Source organism: Lactuca sativa, chromosome 8 (genome assembly GCF_002870075.4).
Source record: "Lactuca sativa cultivar Salinas chromosome 8, Lsat_Salinas_v11, whole genome shotgun sequence".
Lineage (NCBI taxonomy): Eukaryota > Viridiplantae > Streptophyta > Magnoliopsida > Asterales > Asteraceae > Lactuca > Lactuca sativa.
The window spans coordinates 213,746,222-213,767,200 of NC_056630.2; the positions used below are offsets into that span (position 1 = coordinate 213,746,222).

At 38.3% G+C, this 20,979-nt stretch overlaps 1 pseudogene; it reads left to right on the top strand.

Annotated features, from left to right (window-relative positions):
- The window catches only part of LOC111903796 (probable protein phosphatase 2C 23), a 95,829-nt pseudogene that overhangs the window by 44,839 nt on the left and 30,011 nt on the right, over positions 1 to 20,979 (top strand).

The window sequence follows — 20,979 nt, forward strand, 5'->3', positions numbered from 1 at the left end:
ATCCTTAATAAAGTGATACCTCAGTGCTATATGCTTTGTCTTAGAATGTTGCACTGGGTTATGACATATCCTAATTGCACTTTCTGAGTCGCAATATAGTGGGATCTTTTTCATATTGAGTCCATAATCCCGGAGTTGGCTTTGGATCCAAATCACTTGAGATGTGCAGGAGGCAGCGGCAATGTACTCTGCTTCGGCTGTAGACAGAGAAACACATGTTTGTTTCTTAGATTGCCAGCTCACCAATTTCCCGTTGAGGAATTGACAGCCTCCTGTAGTGCTTTTCCGGTCTAGACCACATCCTCCTAGGTCTGCATCTGAGTAGGCTTGAAAGAAGAAACCTGAGTTTGAGGGATACCAGAGACCGAGAGAGGTGGTTCGATTCAAATACCGGAATATATTTTTCACTACCAACATATGTGGTTCACGAGGATTTGCTTGGAACCCGGCACAATAACACACTGAAAACATTATATCTGGCTGCTAGCGGTGAGGTACATCAGGGAACCAATCATTTGGCGATATAGAGTTATGTCGACTGCTGGTTTTTCCAAGGATGGTGTGAGCTTGGTACCAAATGCCATAGGAATTTTGACCTTTGAGTCTCCCATCATGCCAAATTTGGCAAGGAGATTCTTCGTATATACTTCCTGGTTGATAAAGATGCCTTCGGGTCCCTCTCTAATATTTAAACCAAGGAAAAAGTTAATTGGACCCATTGAGCTCATTTCAAATTTAGTCTCCATCAACTTTCTGAATTTAGCTTTTAGGCTAGGATTCGTTGAGCCAAAGATGATATCATCGACATAAATTTGAACGATCATAAGGTGGTTACCTTCCTTTTTACGAAAGAAGGCTGGGTCAACCAAACCTTGTTTGAATTTAGACATCTTTAAAAACTTAGTTAATGCTTCATACCATGCCCTAGGTGCTTGTTTCAGACCATAAACAGCCTTATCCAAGATGTAGCAGTAATCAGGATGCTTTTCATTTACAAAACCAGGAGGTTGCTCCACGTACACAGTTTCTTCAAGTTCCCCATTCAGAAAGGCGCACTTCACATCCGTCTGGTAGACCTCGAAATTTTTGTGTGCAACATAGGCAAGAAATATTCGAACGGATTCCAGCCTTGCTACCGGAGCAAATGTTTCTTCGTAATCGATTCCTTCTTCCTGGAAATAACCTTTCACCACTAGCCGAGCCTTATTTCGAATCAAATTTCCCTCCTTGTCCATTTTGTTTCTGAACACCCATTTGAGACCGACAACCGAGGCATCTTTTGGTGTTGGAATGAGTCTCTAGACCTTATTTCTTTCGAACTCATTGAGTTCGTCTTGCATTGCCTGAACCCAATCAGAATGATCGAGAGCAGTATTGACGGTCTTTGGCTCTATTTTGGAGATGCAAGAATTAAACATGCAGAATTCTACTTTGGAGAATAAAGCAGTTTGCTTCGCCTTTAGTTGAGATCAAGTCATAACCTTTTCAGATGCATCACCCACTATTTGAGATACAGGATGATCTCTGGTCCATTTGGTGAGAGGAGCTTAATTTGGATCATAGGATGGATCCAATTCAGCATTTACCATTTCTTCCAACTCTAATTGAATGTCATCATCATAGAGCATATCTGAGTTCTCCCCCTCGACAGATGATGAACCAAGAAGTCTTTCTTCGACTGAGCTTTCGGGTTGATCTAGACTTTCGGTTGTCACTGGACTTTCGGGTGCAACCGGGCTTTTGGGTGCAGCAGGGCTTTCGGGTGCTACCAGACTTTCGGGTGCGTTAGGGCTTTCGGGTGCTATCGGACTTTCGGGTGCTATCGGACTTTCGGGTGCGTCAAAGATAGGATTCTCCCCTAGATATGTGAGTCTTGATGATTTAAAGAAAATTGATTCTCCCCCTCGACCGAAGTACCGCTCTGGGGAGGTTCTTTATGAATTGGTTCTTCTTCTCCCATTTGTTTGGCTGCATTTTCGACAATCTTCTTAAGGTGATCAATCTTGTTGTCTGCTGTCGTGGCCTCAGAGTGAGCAGCTTTCTCAGGTTCATCAAACAAATCCATGAACTGGTCAAAGAAGTTGGCGATTGATGCTGTGACTTGACCTGTTTGAGAGAAAATCTCTCCAATTGTTTCTTCAGTAGACTTCATCTTTTTGACGTAATTGTCATCGAACGTCACATAATAGGTTTCTTCAATTCTTTTAGAACGCTTATTCAAAACCATGTATGCCTTTGAAGTAAGAGAATATCCCAGAAAGATACCTTCATTAGCTTTGACATCAAACTTGTTGCGATGTTCTTTGGAGTTGAAGATGAAGCACCTTGAACCGAATACGTGAAAGAACTTGACATTCGGCTTCCTGTTGTTAATAATCTCATAAGGCGTGAGTGAGAAATGCTTGTTGAGATAAGATCTGTTTTGAGTAAAACATGCTGCAGCAATGGCGTCAGCCCAGAAATATAGAGGAAGAGAAGCAAAACTCAGCATGGTTTGGGATGCCTCACACAGTGATCGGTTTTGCCTTTCGACAATTCCGTTCTGTTGAGGTGTATACGGAGTTGAGAAGTTGTGACTGGTGCCTTTTTCTGCTAAAAAATCTTCGAATTCTTTGTTCTTGAATTCCAATCCATTGTCGCTCCTGATGTTTCAAACGACTTTTCTCAGTTGCACTTCGACTTGCTTGATAAAGATCTTCAGTTTGGGAGTCGCCTCAGATTTGTGCTTTACAAAGAAAACCCAAGTAAAACGAGAGAAGTCATCAACAAGCACAAGGATGTACTTGTTACCGCCAATGCTTTCTATTGATGATGGACCACATAAGTCGTTGTGAAGCAACTCAAGTGGTTCAACAACTTTGGTGTTTATGATTGTTGGGTGACTTTGGCGACTTTGTTTCCCCATTTCACATGCAACACATAAGTGTTCACGATCGAACTTGAGCAGTGGAAGTCCCCGAACATGACCACCGGTGACTAGCTTGTTGATGTCTTTGAAGTTGAGATGTGAGAGCCTTCGGTGCCACAACCAACTTTCATCTTAATGAGCTTTGGACAAAAGACATATTGCTGGATTCCCTTTGATTGGTCTACGATTCAGAGGGAACATTTGACCTTTTCGTTCAGACTTGAGAATGACTTTGTTGGATTTCTTCTCTATTATCTCTGAACCTTCGTCATCGAATGAGACTTTGAGACCTGTACCTCCCACCAGTTGAGACACACTGATGAGGTTATGCTGCAACCCCTCTACATACGCCACCTTCCTGATTGTAAAATCTCCATTGGTTATCATCCCATAACCCTTTATCGTTCCATAAGAGTTGTTACCAAACTTGACATTGCCACCATTTTGAAGTGACCGAAACTCCCTTAGCTCTTCCTTCCTTCCTGTCATGTGATGTGAGCAGCCGCTATCTATGTACCATTCTTTGTCGAACTGCTCGTCACTTATAACCTGCAAAAATTAAGCAGATTTCGGAACCCAAAGTTTCTTGGGTCCTCGTGAGCCTTGTACAGAAACAGGAATAGTAAGAGAAAGATTAACAAGATATGTTCGTTTTATTAAGGTTGTTTCATCTTTCCTTTTAATGGTAAACACTTTGATTTTATTGGAGTTAGATGCAGGTATTTTGGATTCAGGTTCGGGCGTTTGGACTTTAACTTGCTTTCGGTCTTCATTTGCTGAGGAAATCTTCCTTTTTCCTTTCAAATCCTTCGACGATTGTGAGTTTGGTATAGGTCGAGAAGAATGAGAACGAGAAGAATTAGAGGAAAAGAAACTAGAATGAGAATCTTTCCTGACTTGAGGTTCGAAATGACCCTTTCGGTTTTTGTTTGATGATGGACCGAACCTGGACCTTCGGTTACTGTTTGATGATGGACCGAAACTCTTTTTCCGGTTGTTGTGAGTTGCTGGACCGAAGCTGTGTCTTTTACTATAAAAGCTTGATGGGTTGAACTCTAGTCTTTTTCTGTTGTTGTTTGGTGGACCGAAACCAGCCTTTTGGTTGTTGTTACTTTCGAGACCGAACTGTGACAACCGTCAATTTTCAGTCAAGTCAAAGTCAACGAAAGTCAACAAGTCAAACCGGTCCACTCATTTTACCGTGAGTACTAGAGCTTAGTGAGGCCTTTAGGCGGCCAAGACACTCCTGCTTCGATATGATATAAGACCCTCTACAAGGTCAATTTTCCTTAATTTGTTACATCTTAAACATCAATGATGTATCAATCAGCCGAATTCTGTGACACCTTTTTGCTCAAACACTCCCATCATGCTGCCATAGGAGCCTGCCTAAAACCCACTCTATTCAAGATGTAAGACTAGAGTAATCTAGCTCCGGAATCGTTCCTGATCTTCTCTCCAAGGTTGGATCATGTTATTCACCAACCAATCGAACTCGGTTTCAAACAACCAACATCAAAAGATCACTACCTAAACTTACTTCTACTCTGTATTAGGACTGCGTCATAGGGATGCAGGTCAAATCTTCGAGAACATGCTCCAATTGGTCATAATAAGGACCTAGCCTGGGTCAACTATAAGGCTCCACTTGGATGCAGAAATACTAAAAATTCATGGGTTACCATATAAAGACTCCCGTTATGAATTATTTTCAGAACGCCCTTAACGACCAAATTATGTTACAAATCGATATAAGATAAAACTTGGTTAGAAACTCACGACGTATAGCCATTCTAAAAACTCATTATCATCTCACCCTTAAACATTTTGTTGAGAAGTTACTTCATCATAGACTTAGGGGTGCGACCATACCAGCACTAATACACCGGGTCCCATCAAAACTCCCCAGCCAAGCGTGTTTGGACACACATGATTCTAAGATGGGTAAAGCTTGACGCCCGTATGAAACCTACCCCTACCCACTGCTGTAACTCCATTTCAAGAATGTTAGCGGAAATACTAGGAATAGTACAGTAATGTGCAAAAATTTATATGCGTTAATATAAATCGTAAGGATGCACTTAAGATAATCATTTCCACTAACGAAGATGTTTTTCATCGTGAAACAAAGCTATGTTTTCACCAAGAGGCAACCAACCAACTAGCAAGGCGCCAACTCTGCAGATAGACGCTGCTACTTTTCAGGCTGTAGTCACGGCAGCCGTGGCAGCCGTCATGGCACAGTTCAATGCTAACAACGCCAGCAGAAATGGAAGCGGTACTGACAATACAGATAGTGGTAATATTCAGGAACACCAACGGATGTCCGCCAGCGAAAATACCTCAGGTCACAAACCTACGAACAAGAAGAGAAAGTTTTGGAACATGAAAGAGCGCCACCAATCTCAAAGATTCACTAAAAGACAACAACCTATGGCCACCCCCACCATTACAACAGCAGTCACGACACATGCCTCGACACTAGCCATGGGGTCTGCCGCCCAAACATCGGCCATACCATATAAGGGGTCACTCCCGAAGTGTAACAAGTGTAATTATCATCACACAGGAGCTTGCCGAATTTTACAATGTGAAAACTGCAACAGGAAAGGGCACACCGCCCGTTTCTGTAGGACCCCGACTCAGTACATCACTTCAACACCCAGTACCAAGGTAATTCCAGTGTGCTTCCTATGTGGCGAAGCGGGACACTTCAAGAGAAACTGTCCAACTGAGAGGAATGACGGGGAAAGCGGAGGAGCATAACAAACGAACCAGCAAGGGTAATAGGGAACCATATTAGGACTTTTGTAATGTTTCCCAATGACAAAAACGTTTAAGTACCATATGTTTGTAGGGAAATTGTTATGCTTGCTAAAATCACCGTCTTTCTAAAAGTAGTTAAAATACTCTCTCGTTTAAATCGAACCAAATACATTCATATATGATCTTAGGATCATTACCTGTAAGATGTGATGACTTTGTACATACATCGGGGTTAATTATAATCAAAATACTGAAGTCTTGAAACAAATAATTTCATCCCGACTCCTAATCCGTGTCTAGTAGTAAGAATTGAGTGGGGCCACCCACTCGACGATTTCACCAACATCAGATCACATACGACGTTCATATACCATTTGATCATAGGGAGACCTGTCAGGGATCACGGTGTCAAGTATCATTACTGATTATCGAAACACACCCACTGCCAGTGCTAGACACTGTGGTATAAATCATCTACAATAATGATAACATCAAACAAAGTTTATCACCCTAAAAAGAAACACAAGATACTCTATCACTCTAGTGATCTCTTCTTGCGAATACAGCTTAGCTAGTTTTATCTAAAAAGATATTGCTGTCGTCATCCAATTTTCATTGATATAGCCCTCATCTTCCCAATTTAACATCTACAAAAGGACCTTTCACCTAACCCCCCCCCCCCCCCCCCCCCCCGAACATCGAAACTTTCATCTCTCATAAATATCCAGCACGAACCTACGGATCATCTCTCGCTGTGGAACCCCAAGACATGCACCAGAGGAGTGTTATACTTCCCGAAACCTTATCACAAGTGCTTACAGGAGACCTTTGGGAATGTCACGCATGTAGCAAACAAGGTCCAAGCACAGAAGCTTGGGAAAGATATGGTATAAGTTCTGCCATGAACTTCGGGCCAAGGTTGCCCAGGAGGGCGAGTAAATGTCCTACCATCTAGAAGGCCTAATCGTGTAAACCAAACCCACATGCTTCCTACCGAGCTACAAGAACTCTTAGGTCAAACCTGTCGAACTACTCAACAATAAAATTGAGGAACCAAGCTTTTCACCCTGGAAAGCTCTGTTGTTATTCTTCAAATAGAAAGGCAAATTGCTCATAGTTCCATTAACTTCAGAGGCCTTGACAATATCTCCACTAGAAGCCTTTACTATCTGCCTCACATAAACGAATAGGCCGACCAACCACAAGGAACGAGGTGCCCTTTTGGAAACGGACCTGAGATCTGAATATCACCAGTCGCGAGTATTGGAAAAAGGATGTCCGAGGACAACCCTCCAAATTCGATGCGGACGCTGCAAGTCCGTAGTGATACCCCTCGGATAGGACCAACCCGTTCGCAGTATTCATAGGATGTGCCATTCTTACTAGGATCAGTTCAGCGTTGTCGTTGTAAGTGACTTGCTTATCTACCCTCGTAGTAAGAAAGATTACTAAGTTATTTGTTATGATTTCCTCACTTACACATTCCCCGGTTATATATAACGAATACCTGGTAGATAATAGAATGTGAGAATTCTGACTTAGTTTCTTTTCCTCGTTGGGATGTGAAACTGAAGTAGAATCACACATTTTGCTATCCGCCTAGTATTGTTTATATCATAATGTGTATAAGCTAAGTTTTCATGTATAATAACTCATCTCTTAGTCAGAATCAAAATAATGTAGAGCCGATCTTAGTCATTCACAAACTCCTTGCCTGATTTCAAATTTCGGGACGAAATTCCCTCTAACGGGGGGATGATGTGACAACCGTCAATTTTCAGTCAAGTCAAAGTCAACGAAAGTCAACAAGTCAAACCGGTCCACTCGTTTTGCCGTGAGTACTAGAGCTTACGTTAAGTAACTCCTAAACAACTCTCTATTCTAACGAGAGATCATAAATCAAAAAGTGCGTACATCTAGATCTCCTTAACCTAAAACTGTGGTACATGGAGAGCCAAACCAATAAAACAATGTTACATACTCATCGAGAGTATGCAAGATCCTTAAACAAGGCTTAACGGGGTTTACGGACCTTGCAGTGCGTAGCCGGACACTCAAAAAGGTCACTAATGAAACCTCTCTCTATCGTTTTCACTCCATCTCCAAGTATGTCAAATCTCTCCCAAATCTCTCTAAGTATGTGAAATCTCTCCCAAATCTCTCTTTGTATGTGAAATCTCTCCAAGTATGTCAAATCTCTCCCAAATCTCTCTAAGTATGTGAAATCTCTCCCAAATATCTCTCTGTATGTGAAATCTCTCCAAGTATGTCAAATCTCTCCCAAATCTCCCTAAGTATGTGAAATCTCTCCCAAATCTCTCTTTGTATGAGAAATCTCCCCAAGTATGTCAAATCTCTCCCAAATCTCTCTGAGTATGTGGAATCTCTCTCAAATCTCTCTCGAAATCTCTCCCCAACTTTCTATAATCACTCGGGGCATTCCGACCCCCGAATTTGGCGAAAATAGCCCAAAAACTGAAGTCTACGCGAAAAACGGACTTAAGGAAACGAACCCTCCGAACCGAAAGTACTATTCATGAACCGAACCGAAAGTACTATTCATGAAGGTCCGAACCGAGAGTACTGTTCATGAGCCGAACCGAGACTACTGTTCATCCGAGCCGAACATCGCACAAGAGGAAGAACCGAACCCAAAGGTACTGTTCATTACTGTTCACAACAGTTCCTTCGGTTCTGGCTTCCCTTCGGACCGAACCGCCTGACTTCGCTTCTCTTCGGACCGAGCCTCGGACCAATCCTCGCTTCGCTTCTTCCTTCTGGCTCGCGTCTCTCGCCTCCGAACCGTGCACACACCTGACCGAACTTCGGCCTAGGGACCGAACCTCGGCCTAGGTCCGAAGGGTCTCGCTGGAAAGCTCATTTTTCACCCGGTTTCGCGTAATTTTGCGTTTTAAGCCCGTTTTTAATTGTTTTAACATATGATTTTCACCCAAAACTTTATTTTAAAATATAAGGCCCCTAAATTAATGATTTAATCATATTTTAAGGATAAAACCTTATCCAAAAGAGAGTAGGTAAAGTACAAAGGTAGAGTGTTGACTTTACCTTATTTTATGACACAAGCAACCACTCCCACACCCACTCTATGACCAGCCACTCCTCCCCACCTTACCTAGGTCACATCAATGTCCTTTCCACTCAATCATCACTCCTTCCCACGTTTTTGAGAGCTGGATATTCATCCTCTCTCCTCATTTCTCTCATTTGCTCTCATTTCACAAGAAGATCAAACTCCTTTCTCTCTCACTTTCTCTCTCTAGAAATTCGAGATTCAAGGGCTGATCTTGAGTTTTTCCTCCACATTTGGTAAGCATAATCCATTTCCTTTATGATTATCTCTATTATTTCCACTCAAATCATGGATATCTTACACAAACTCCATTATATTTGTGTTAGAGCTTCGAATCTTCAAGGGATTCTTCAAGTGTTCTTGGGTTGAACACTTCTCTTCTTCAACACTTATCTACTGAAATCACACAAGGTGAGTTCATACCCCCATATTTTCATGTTTTCTCAAGTTTTTTGGGGGGGAATACAAGTTAAAACACCAAGAACATAACTACACTTTTCTAACAGCCTTCATCAGAAAAGTCAACTCCATTCACGGACTGTTTTGGACAACTTAAACAATTTAGTTTTCAAAACTGTTTTAGGTGTACGTAGTTCCAGTTCTTAGCTTTAAAATGACTACTTGCACATCTCCATACGATTTTTCTACAATTTATGGTGATTTTTACAAAACTGCCTATCATTTCAAACACCAATCCGGACCAGTCTGTGATTATGGACTTTTTCACCCAAGTTGGAGGTCATTAAAAATCATGATAAAAATTATGAGTAAACTAGACACATTTTGGGAACTCTCAGAATTGACGGATTTAGTTTTCAGCTTCGTATGATTTTTCTATGAATTTTCAAAAACAGTGTAGACAGGTTGAAAATTTGTTAACAGCTTATAACTTTCATAACACTTTGTATTATGTTGAGCAAAGTGTATAACAATAAGTTCCAAATATTGAATGTGTTTCCATGTTAGTTCATCATCATAAACTGAAATATAGTCATTCATGATAAGATTATTCATTCATTTAGAACACGTATATTAAGCCATAATGAGCATAGTTTATGGATTCATAGCATTAAAGCATTCATAAAAGAATTCTTATACATTACAAACGTTTTGGATAAACTATAATAGGTATAGTTTATGTATCATTTACTTCTCAAACTTATTTACCAAAGGTTTTCTGTTTAGTTCACGTAAATCTGTTAATGAATAAATTTGTGAGTCATTCCCTTCGGGTTACTTCCAAAGTAACAAATTCAAAAAGTCTTGTAAATTGTAACCAGAGTCTCTTGTAGGGAGAACGTGATAGTTGTGTATAGATCTATATTGGGTTTAACAAACCCACACCAGAGCTGCTCGCTACAGCTAGACCGGCAGGTCTGTGGTGACAAGTGTCATTTAACGGCGACGCCTGAAGAACGTCGTATTACGAGGCCGTCTATGTCAAGTATGGTTATGATAGCTCACATGTGGTATTAACAATCATAAGATTTACGGGTTCTAACTTTAAATTAGCGAGTTATGTCTATTTAGCTCACTGAAATTACTTTAAGTATGGAAAAATACTTATACGCCTTCATATCAAAAAGGGTTTTATGTCGATTTAAAATCACTTTTTACATCCACAATTACATACTTTATTGTATACTTTCGGTCTTGGTATTTAAGACTACACATCATTCATTACGGGATTTTTCTCACATCAGAAAGGGTTTTATGCCGATTTAAAATCACTTTTATATCTTTAAGTATGACAAATAGTTGTTCATTTTCGGTCCTGGTATTTAGGACTACATAACTTTTGTAAGGAAAATATTGGATTTTTCTTGGTATCATACATCTCTTTACAAAGATCGATTTTCAAACTCTTACTGTCAAAAGCTTATGAACTCACCAACCTTTGTGTTGACACTTTTCAAAACTACTTGTATTCTCAGGAATTCAGTGAAACAGGAAATCAACCACGTTTTGAGGATGGGACGATAAATCGTCGAACAGTTCATTTTGTTTCATAATGTAATTGATTTGAATCATGTAAACATATACTTTGGTGTAACTTTTTCAATTATATTTATGATGGTTGTATTTACTTTGAGCACTATTATACTCGTTGTTGTGATACTCTACATGAAGTCCTCCACCCCCGGACGTTTCCGCCATCCTTGGTTTGGGGGTGTGACACGAACCTATCCTTCCGGTTTTGTTCTTCCTGTGGCCCGAAAGTCTTCTTCTGGTTCTTTTGAGCTGATGGACCGAAGCTCCTTTAACTCTTATTTTCTTCTCCTTTTGGCTTGGAATTTCTGTCAAAGTGAGTATAGTGGGGATTTTGGGAGCGCCAAAATTGCTTTCGCTCCGAGAGATTTTTCTTGTATCTCAGATTTCTCTGCTGCTTTTAATTTTTCACCTGTTTCAGTTGTCTGTGAATATTTGCCTTCTGTTTCGGCTTCTTAGCAACAGGTTCACTTTTCATGGAAGAGGTTTCGCTAGTTGAGGAGACATATTCCACTGGAACCTCTTTTGTTCCGCTGGAACTGGGCACGTCAAAGTTGGTAGGTTTATTCAGTGGTTCTGCCACATATCTACCTTTGGCCTTCCATGATGTTCGCTCCGACAAACCAACTGTTTCATCTGCGTTGTCTATCGGTGCAGACCAGAAAAATTCATCACAGTCATCTGCATTATATTCATTCACTATGGCAGTGAGTTCGGCTGTCTGATGTTCGGTTACTCTTGTGACCTTATAAACCTGATTTGGAGTGGTTCTAACCTTTTGATATACAACGGCCTTTTCTTTAAGGATTGGGGACATGTTTTTGGACAGATGAGCGAACTCGATAGAATTTTCAGAAATTAAATTTTTGTGGTTTTCGGGTTCGCTCCTAATAAACTCAGAACAGTCAACCTCATCCTCTATATAGATTTCACTCATGTCATCGTCCTCATTAAGTTCAGATGCATTTTCACAATCAATTTTATTTTCTGAACTTAATTTGGTACTCAATGAGTCAAATTTTTGTATAGTTTCAGCCTTGAGTTTCAACTTATCATTTTCATCCAAAAGATTCATAAGCATGTCCTTATGGTCTTTGGACTTTATAAAAGATTCAATTTTGTCCAAACCATACATTTAAGTAGGATTTACATCATCTAAAGATACAACACTTTCACAGTTGTATGCTTCGGCATCCATTTCATCCTCCTTTAACTCAAGGAAGGGCAAAATCATGCGATGTATCTTCTGGCCTATTTCACAGTTTAAATGCAGCTGAGTGATGTTAGTATAAAGTCTTTTTGTAGTCAAACAAAAAACATTTCTCTGTTTCAACAACTTAAGATTGTCTCTTTGCAAATAGATATTCTCATCCCTAGACTTAACCAACTCCAACTCCTTCTGCTCTATCCATATCCTTCGCTCTTCACTCATGGATGATACCCTGCTTATTTTGTTAGTTAGATTAGAATTCGTGACACGTGTTTGAGTTAAACAACTATCTACATTTGAAATTCTTGAATTCAGGTTATTTAATTCCTTTTCATATGATGTTTGTGGAATCTTAAATGAAACAAAAATGGATTGTACCTTCTTGATCAGTTCATCTAGTTCACTGATCTGCACACTGAGAGGCTTCGCTGTAAAGCACACGTCCTCTCGCTCCTTATCCACTTAGTTTCCTCCATCAGTGTTGTATCCTCTCATCTGGGATACATCCATCACCATCAGACATCTTCCACCAGCATCACTACTCTTCGCCACATAAGCCTTTCCATGAGAAGGCTTTCTCACCTCATCATCTTCTGAGTCGGTTGACCATACCTGTACGCCACCGAACTCATCGTCATCTACCAAATCCTGCACAACAAGAGCATTCATAGAGGGATTAGTATTAGCCTTCTTCTTTTTAATCTCCTCTAGTCTTTTCAGGAGACTCGCTTCTTCATCCTTCTCCTCATCTTTCTCTGTCATCTTTTTCAACACGCAATCTTTTGCGTAGTGATTTTTCCCACCACAGTAAAAACAACTAAACCAGAGTCAGCTTCACCCTTCGCTTCTTTCTTTGATTCTTCCGCCTTCGACTCCTCTTTCACCTTTTCAGAGCTGTAGCTTCCCTTCCAGTTTCGGTTCCTGTTGGTAGGGAACTTCTTCTTGATGAACCTTCTGGGATTTGACACCATCATTGCGTAGTCTTTAGATGTTAAATCATAGTCTCCTAGATTCAAATCTTCTTCTTCTGCTGCATTCTTACCTTTAGACAGAAGAGCCAAAGACCCCAAGTTTGAAACCACGCTCTTCTCTTGTAGCACAATCTTTTCCTGGGATTTCAGAATCCCCACCAGTTTTGCCAAGGAATACGATTTGAACTGCTCATGCGCTTTAACCGTTGACACAACTTCCCTCCATTCGGGTCTTAGGCCATTTAAGAAAGTGACTTTCTGTTCGATGAGCTTTTGTTCAATGTCATGTTTAATCATCTTGCTCCAGATCTTCATCTGTGGAGTACAGCTATCGCAGCCGATCCCAGATTTCCTTTGTTGTACCACAAGAACTTACTAAATGAAACATGTCAGATTGAAGAGCGAATCGAATTAATCTCAATGCCTTAATGTTGCATTGGAACTTCTCCTTTTCGTCCTGAGCGACGTCTTTCACATCTTTTAATAGATCATTATACTCCTTTTGAGTTTTAATGATTCTAGAAGTGCTTGAATGAGCGAAAGGGCCAGATGTGATAGCTTCCTATATCAAATACCCATTATCTTCAGATCCAATAATGTAATCTTCAAAGTGGTGTGTCCACACTTCATAGTCTTGAGTGTAGAGGATTGGAATCTTGGTGGTTGATCCGATGCTGTTAGAGATGTTGATGGGATTGGATTGAGAATCGTCCATGCTTGATCATTTAACCTGTTATAAGATCAGACTTTGTAATACGTAATATTAGGGCAAGATGAATAATTAATGAGATACGTCAATTATGGAGTGACGGCTCAATAAATATCAATGAATGCGGAATAAACCCTATTCACTTCTTTCACAGAAGAGATGTGTATGAATTACACAGTCTCCTGCTCTGATACCAGTTGATGAGTTGAAAAACTCTTTGATCGATTAGATATTAAATAGGTTAATCACAATAATTCAAACATAAATATCAAACAAGAGAATGAATCAAAATATGCTGAATGATTCAATAGATTCACACCTCAGCAAAGCTCGATAAAGAACTTCCGCTGTAGAGGATTTCTAGGGTTACAATCGATAAAAAAATATATTCTGTGAATAATCGACTCTGAAAACTTACGTACCAAGATGCATGCAAGCATCTATAAATACTAAACCCTAATAATAAAATCACGGATGGACAGGCCCAATCCGGATACAAAATTTGGACTATGGACCGAGCCCAAGATGCAACACCTAACGGACACTACACTGGTTATGTTAATGAAAGAAGAAGATGTTTACATGATTAATGTAAGAGATAGTAGAGCAGTTTTAGCTCAAAAACCAGATCCAGATCTCTGGAGACAAGATCTAGAGAGAATTAAAGAGGAAACATAGTATGATCTGGAGGTCAATGCCGATTTAGCCACTACATATCCAACCCTAAACATCTGCCAGCCCATAATGGATCACAATACCTCCATTGAAGAGGTAAAAACTACTACATATTTTCAAATCAATGGTTCTATAAAGTATAAACCATTGTTGTTGTAGTAGAGCTTAAGAAGAAGAAGGGTAGAAAAAAGAGACGTTGGGGAACGTTGGGGAAAAAGAGCGCAGATAGTGGGGCCAAAAAACGGTTTATGCAAAAATGATCCCTTACATATGAAATGACGAATTTACCCTCATGTGTGAGGCACATGAGGGGGCTTAACAAATCCTATTTAACGGGAGTTAAGTCCAGGGACCAAAATCACATACAAACCACTCCAAAAGGACCATGGATCCAAAAAACTCGGGGTTTGGACTAAAACCCAAAAAATTTGCATACCACAGGGACCATTTTTGCAATTTTGTCTATATATATATATATACATATATATATATATATATATATATATATATATATATATATATATATATATATATATATATATATATATATTCCAACCAAACAAGTGGATTAAATGCTTACATTAGGCTAAGGATGTAATGTTTTATCCTTATCTAAAAGGTATGGAGTTATAGAGCTTATGTTAGACAACAAGCGTAACTACTCTAGGATCTATAAATTGCATTCATGTAGACTATCCTAAATGATTGTTTAGGATGACGTCTCTACTAACCCTAGTAATTTTCATTCCATAAGATAACTACTTAGAAAGTTCTTTTTCTAAGTGGGAGCTATATGGAACTTTAAGAGCTAAAGAACCATAAACTACTCGCATCATAGTTTGGAACTAGCAAGTTTTCAACTGTTGTGAAATCTATGCAATAGTTAACCAGAAACTAATAAAACACATAGAGATGCATTCATGTATGATTATCAAGTATGGGCTTGATTAATCATCCTCTATATAGTTTGACTATAAAGAGTAAGTGAGTTTTCAAAGAAGAAAACATACATGAATGAAAATCTTCCCAAATTTAAGCTAACATCTCAGAGTAAGAATCTTCTTTCTTATAAGATAATTACATAGTGTGATTTGATTATAAATTAAGATGACTCTAGTATTTTCTACAAAGCTAGTGGGAGCGCAGTAACATTCCTAGTGTTATATGTATTTGACATACTTATTCATGGAATAAGGATCTATACAGATAGATCATGGAAACTTAAATGGTTGAGTAAAATTGCATTAATCTTCAAGGATCTTAAAGAGCTTAAGATAAAGGATTATGAGAGAGTCATCTTTTCAAATACCACATGATATGATTTTGAGAAAAATTCTAGTGATTTTTTTTAAAACTAGATTATATGATTGTATTCCATATGTTGCTGCAATTGGATTAATCATATATGTCATGATTATGCATAAAGGACAAATAAGTCATATGCTTAGAGCATGTTGAATGATACCGGTATAAGTCGAGAACAAGTCATTGTGTGACTTGTAGGAACATTATAAAGTACTTGCGAGAACTAGATAAGTATTCATAATCCACAAAGTATTTGAAAGAAAGCTATGTTTAAAGTTGTTACACATGTGCTAAATTTTCAAATTGATTAGGATGACTCGCAGTCACAATCGGGCATGCCCTCATTATGAATGAAGAGAAAGTTATATCGATAGTATTTCCATGAAGATTTTAATTACAGTTACACATCATAGGTAAAGTACCTTGTGGTTTGGAGAACCACATACAAAGATGCTTAATGTATAGTCCATTATGACTATGAGTAATCCCATTACGCAAGTATTGGTATCTAATTCAGATTTAAGCATCTAATTCATTCACAATACTTTTCTTTATATATGAGTCATATATAAAACTGAAAATGTTTGTATTTGCAAAGTTTATACAAATCTACTTAACAAAGCTACTTCATTAGCTAAAGCATAAAAGTCAAGCTGGTGCTGTATGGCTTTGTTGATATAAGTATATGTTTTTGATTGAAATTTGGTATTTGGATATTGGAACAATAAAGACAACATATATACTGTAATTAGCTGATATATTGGATATGAGTCATTTGTTAAATAAGTGTTGTGTTCTATATTAGCATGTTTAAATCCTTGAATAACTAGGTTATTCTAAATATCCATAGTCGTTCATAGTTGTGGGAGCATCTATGAGGTAAGACTAATATGTGTGGATTGGTATATTCTCATGGAGATGAGAATAGAAAGAGCTGATACCAACTTCATAGCTACTTGATTAGGATAATAAGTATTGGACTTGATCCTCATCAAAATCACTTTAAGGACCGTACTCAAGAGTGATGTTTTGATCAAGGTTATATCTTTTTATTCTTAGACTTGAGATGCATAATTGGGACTTGAATTATGGGAATTTTTGTGCTTTGACATGGTTTAATGTTATTATGTAAAAGGAAGTCATAAGGGCCATCGCTAGGTATGACATGAACTACATTGAATGGCGTATGTAATCGAGATGGGATTTGTCCCTCTTATTCGTTGAGAGTTAGACATATAAGGCATTACTAAAAGTTGAACACTAAATGAGATAAAAAGTTGAACACTAACTGAGATTGATGGTGATCCACATCTCATGTTTGACATAATGTCTGAGACAAACGAATAACTGATACCATACATTTAGTAACAATTATAGCTTAGAGCTCCTGGAATTGGATGTTGATGAGATGACACCCTTCATATGTTGCTAGGGGAAGTAGGTTGTTGCTAGACGTCAGCTACTTTCTATGTCAGTCTATAATGAATCTTGTGCAAGTAGGAGATTTTTGAACTATATGCCCAAGAATCATTATGGAGTGATATTGATAATAATATATGATCCTATAGGGTCACACCTTTATGAATTTGGCACATTTTGTATATTTATTATTAATGTGATTCTTAATAAATAATATCGATTCTTGTATTTTAATTAAGGTACAATTTTTTTTATGAAAATAATAATTATAAGAGAGTATAACTGGTTATTATTTCATATGATATGAATTAATAAGTCATGCACAACATTTTGGACTAGTTGGATTCTTTTGTCTTTTACCTAAAGACAAATTTTATACTTTATAAACTTAGAGTTTATAAAAATTAAAGAATTCATCCTCTTTTGAGAAGTATGGCCCAAAATATTAAAATAATATTGAGGTTCCCTTTTCAACCTCAATGCTTTGTCTCCCATGCTTCTAAAGGCTACCATTACTTTAGAGTATTTTAATGGTTAGACCTTACCTTGCATGGAGTATATAAAGAGTGCCTTATGCATGAGAAACTAGCACTTCTTCTTCTTCTCTTTTGCCCTCCAAAACTTTGGGTTTTCCTCTCTCATCCTCTCTCTTTTGAAGTTAGTTTGGTGGTTTAAAGCTCCTCTTGAGTTGTCTCCTTTAGTGCTTATTTGAGTTAAGCACTTAAAGGCTTAAGATACTCAAGAATACAAGAAGAAACTAGCATTCCAAGTACCTTACTCTTTATGGTGGATACTTGTAGAGAAATCATATTCTTTGATTTTTTCTGTCTTCATCAACACCCCAAAACCAAGTGGGTTCAAAGGCTTCACAACTTATCATTCTAATCACTCTTTGGTTGCTTTTATTTCATTCTAACCTCTATAAATGGATCGATGATGGTTTGGTTTTGTTATGAACTAAAAATAAACTTGTTATTTTTAAAGTCTTCTGTTGTTGGTTTTTGTGAAAATCAAACTTATATTTTGTATCAAAACCCATCAAGTGCAGAGCAAGTTGCCATCATATATATGTAGAGAAGAAACCAAGATTCATCTTCGTGGCAAGGACTTATTGGACAAGGGGCTCGTTGTAGCTAATGGCTCCTTGCAGAATCATCGAGGAATTAATGAAGAGTCATTTGGGTCGCTCGAGTTGAGTATCGTTTATTGAGAGATTTGTTAGCTTGATATCTATAGTCTAGTATGGGAAATTGTTTATCGGTCTATTAGTTTTTGAGTTTAGTATATTTAGTTCCACATGGGTTTATTTTGTAGTATATTGTCTCATGAGCTTCATCTCCTATGCATCCTTGATCATTGGTTATTTCGTTCATCATCTATAACACGAAGGTTCTTTGAAAGTTCGAGTTGTGTTAGTTGAAGTTCAATGGATGCATCAACCAATCGTCTAGTCCTATGTGCTTTATATTTTATTTGGTCTCTGGTATGTTTATCCTCCATTATGGTGTGGAATTTTGGTTTATAGCAGGCTCGGTTTTGGTAGTTGTCCTTGGCTACTGAAAGTTTAGATGTTGGGGCAGCATTGTTTGGTTTTTCAGGTGTGACTTTGATCTACAAATAATCTAATTTTGGCATGTTGTGTCGAAATGATTTGTATTGTGGTTGATCCGGCTAAAGTTTTGGCAACATTTCTAGATCACCTTGGGAGTCTTCTCGAGCTAGTTACGTATTGGTGGAATCTACTAAGTTTCAATCAAGGTGTGGGGTCTGGTTTCGGTCGTTCATAAGGATGTTTCTGATAATGGTTAAGGATCATCATTTCATTAAATCTACTAACACTTCACCCTTTGGGTAAGTTCGTGAGGAAGAAGGAATGCAGTAGATCTAGATATGGTTATGTGCTTCCCTTTGGGGATGTATATTGTGGTAGCTCATCAAATATGGTCATGAAGAGGTGTATATAAACTGAGTAAGATAGCATGAGAACACCTTGTTTAAACTTATTGGGATGGTTCATATTTGGTTTGTATCCCTTGATTCGGAGCAAGAATACAACCTTTTATCCCATTCATTGGTTGGGCTGTGTTTGGTTAGAGTTGAAGTGAATGTTGAATGGCTTTTCTGTAAGATAGTGGATTGATGATGGAGTATCTTTAAAGCCGATAGCATTTGGTTGAGACTCGTAGGTATTGGATCGTTATTCTTATTGGCATGGTTAGATGTAGTGTGTTGTGAAGGGTTTTGAGCATTCTAACACTCCTAAGGTGTACATGCAACCCTAGAAACCTTGGATCTATGTTTTACTAAGATACATGCAAATTTGATTTTTCCAAGGTTCTTAGCGTAACTAGCATGGCATGGGGAACTTGAAACACAAAAGCTAGTAGAAGAACATACCTTTCTTGTTGTTTGGATTCCTTAAGAACTTTGTGAGCCTAGCACCCCAAATGTGATGCCTCATGTGTTTCACACAGTACCACGACTCTTGGAATAACTTTGAGAGAAGTACACAAACACATAAAATCGGCTAACCCTCTTGTTCTTCACTTAGTGTCGATTTTGGTAGCCCATGGGGTCCTTATATAGCGTGTCACAAGTAGGGTTACACCATGTAAACCCTAATTGACATGGCTTTTCATTTCCTCCATGATCCATGGGGTTTAACCTCCATGGACTATCCATGGAGCACCTTATGGGTTTTAGCCCAATTCAATAAACCATGGATCATTAGCCCACTATATAAGAATGGATGATTTACACAATCAACCGCATATATTTAATTAGTCCCTTTTTGATCACAAAATTAGTTCCAAATTAATTCTTCATCAATACTAATTAAATAATATTATTAATATATTAGAACTTATAATATATTAGTAAACCTTAAGTGTTCTTTTCTCATTTTGTCTATCCAAGTGTCATGATGCCATGCAACCCAAATGGACCATGCCAACTGGGTCAAGTACATACCAAAAATAGTTATGAATTTAGACACCTAATCCGACAATCTCCCACTTGGATAAGTCTAATAACTATAACTACAAGTATGACTTCAGGAACTGATCAGCAATCGTAGCTCTTTCAAAGTTTCACAGAACTAAGATGACGTGCCATTTAAGATTAGTGATCATATAATCCTCTGCTCTCAAGATATCAGCCGAAAAAATACATGGAACAATGTCGTACTTATTGTCCAACAATTTGTTTCCCGATTTCAGATTTTTTTGACATAGAACTTAATCGAACACATCAATTTAGTTCTGACCGGGCCCGGTACATAGGTCAAAACAAAATCATCGAGGGGCCCGAATATCGCTTTCAATCCTCCAAGGACTAAATGGAACAGATAAATTTCGACTCATATGCTTGTTCTACTACTTGTTGAATCATACACAAAGGTACGTTTTATAACATCGAGTTACCAATTCATTTTCATACAATCAATCTATAACCAACTCATAGTAAAAAACTCATATCTCTAGGTTTGAAGACTTATATGATATTACAGTCTCACGATCACTCAATATAAATTCCATGAACTGATACAAGTGAGCGTGGGTTGAATCCAATACTCGAATCGCTATTCTAGGAGTACTCATGAACACTGTAGCCCCTTTGTCCCAGACAAACTGCAGATCCTTCATGACAGTCTTGGATCATTACCTGCTTCCAAAGTATGATTGACTGTGGATGGTTTGAATAATATGATATACCATAACATGATTATTCTGGAAGTCAAAACATGCAAAAAATGAAATGATAGTAAATGATTGACAGAAGATAGCAACACTTTACTTATAAATAAACAACAACTTTTATTTATCATCAAATGTCAATTACAATTTACAAATTTCAAAAGCTATCTAATTTCTAAAACTAATATCATCCTTTAGCCCAAAGCGCCTCACATGCTGAAGATGCTTAACCCTACCCATT